Genomic DNA, 2,608 nt, shown 5'->3' with positions numbered 1-2,608 from the left:
GGAGCACTCCAGTGTGAATCCAAGCTCGTCTACGGGTGATGGGGGAACCGCGGTGTCTCGTGAGGAATTCAATGTGGCTTTGGACACATTGAAAACCTCCATGACCACCGAGGTTGAAAGCATCTTTAATAAATTCTTAGAAGGACTTAAACTATCCACCTCACCGTTGAAAGTGGGTGATCCAACTGACAAGGTGACGAATGCTAACTCCGACAAGGGGGAAGCTACTAGTCAAAAGTATCCTTCTACTAGTGTTAGAAATGGCACTGTCATCTTTGCCCATGTGGCACCTCCAATCTATGGAGGACCGATTCCTTCTACTCATTTAAATCATGCCGGCCCCCCACCTAAGATTGTGAAAAATGAGGACTTTGATTCTTGGGTTTATCGCTTCAAGCATCATTTAAATCATGTGAACACTAATCTTTGGAGAATCATTGAATAAGGTTTCCATCCACATGACCGATGCAACTGATGTCTACTACACAACCTTCTTCTTGTAGACGTTGTTGGGCTCCAAGTGCAGAGGTTTGTAGGACAGTGGAAAATTTCCCTCAAGTGGATGACCTAAGGTTTATCAATCTGTGGGAAGTGTAGGATGAATATGGTCTCTCTCAAACAACCCTGCAACCAAATAACAAAGAGTCTCTTGTGTCCCCAACACACCCAATACAATGGTAAATTGCATAGGTGCACTAGTTCGGCAAAGAGATGGTGATACAAGTGCAATATGGATGGTAGATACGAGTATTTGTAATCTGAAATTATAAAAACAGCAAGGTAACTAATGATAAAAGTGAGCGTAAACGGTATTGCGATGGTAGGAAACAAGGCATAGGGTTTATACTTTCACTAGTGCAAGTTCTCTCAACAATAATAACACAATTGGATCGTATAACTATCCCTCAACATGCAACAAAGAGTCACTCCAAATCCACTAATAGTGGAGAACAAACGAAGAGATTATGGTAGGGTACGAAACCACCTCAAAGTTATTCTTTCGGATCAATCTATTCAAGAGTTCGTACGAGAATAACACCTTAAGACACAAATCAACCAAAAACCCTAATGTCACCTCGATACTCCATTGTCACCTCAAGTATCCGTGGGCATGATTATACGATATGCATAACACAATCTCATATTCATCTATCCAACCAACACAAAGTACTTCAAAGAGTGCCCCAAAGTTTCTACCGGAGAGTCAAGACGAAAACGTGTGCCAACCCTTATGCATAGGTTCATGGGCGGAACCCGCAAGTTGATCACCAAAACATACATCAAGTGGATCACGTGAATATCCCATTGTCACCATATATAAGCACGGCAAGACATACATCAAGTGTTCTCAAATCCTTAAAAGACACAATCCGATAAGATAACTTCAAGAGGAAAACTCAATTCATCACAAGAGAGTAGAGGGGGAGAAACATCATAAGATCCAACTATAATAGCAAAGCTCATGGTACATCAAGATCGTGCCATAGAGGGAACACGAGAGAGAGAATACGAGAGAGAGAGAGAGATCAAACACATAGCTACTGGTACATACCCTCAGCCCCGAGGGTGAACTACTCCCTCCTCGTCATGCATAGCGCCGGGATGATGAAGATGGCCACCGGTGATGGGTTCCCCCTCCGGCAGGGTGCCGGAACGGGCCCCCGAGAGGTTTTTGGTGGCTACAGAGGCTTGCGGCGGCGGAACTCCCGATCTATCTTCGTCCTTGATGTTTTTAGGGTACGTGGAATTATATAGGCGAAAGAAGTCGGTCGAGGGAGCCTCGAGGGGCCCAGGAGACAGGGGCGCGCCTAGGGGGTGGGCGCGCCCTCCTATCTCCTGGCTTGCTCGAGCCTTCCCTCGCTTGAACTCCAAGTCTCCCGGATCATATCCTTTCCAAAAATCACACTCCAGAAGGTTTCATTCTTTTTGGACTCCGTTTGATAGTCCTTTTCTTCGAAATACTAAAAATAGGCAATAAAACTGCAATATGGGTTGAGCCTCCGGTTAATAGGTTAGTCCCAAAAGTAATATAGAAGTGTATAATAAAGCCCGTAATCATTCAAAACGGATAATAAAATAGCATGAATGCTTCATAAATTATAGATACGTTGGAGACGTATCAGCATGCCCAAGCTTAATTCCTACTCATCCTCGAGTAGGTAAATGATAAAGAAAGAATTTATGAAGTGTGAATGCTAGAAGGTGCACAAGTTTGATCAATGATAATTTCAATCACCTTCTCTAGCATGATTATATGTCATAACATTAGTTCATCTCATAAAACTTTTCATTATCAAGTAACAAGCTATTCACATGTTAAAGCATAGACCATAAACTTTCATGAAAACTAGCAAACTTCATTCTCAGTCATCAAACAATTACAATTCATCTTATTTTCAGGAAGGGTCTATGTCAGAGCTTTGATTTAGCAAACTCCACATACTCAACTATCATATAGTCTTCTACAATTGCTAACACTCACGCAATACTTGTGGTTATGGAGTTTTAATCGGACACTGAGAAAGATAGGGGCTTATAGTGTTGCCTCCCAACATATTCACCTTTGGGTGATGTCAATAATAATAGTTCATGCTAACTTACATCCAAT

The sequence above is a fragment of the Triticum dicoccoides genome, chromosome 7B, assembly GCF_002162155.2.
Source record: "Triticum dicoccoides isolate Atlit2015 ecotype Zavitan chromosome 7B, WEW_v2.0, whole genome shotgun sequence".
In the NCBI taxonomy this organism is placed as follows: domain Eukaryota; kingdom Viridiplantae; phylum Streptophyta; class Magnoliopsida; order Poales; family Poaceae; genus Triticum; species Triticum dicoccoides.
Note: the sequence above shows the minus strand (reverse complement) of the source record.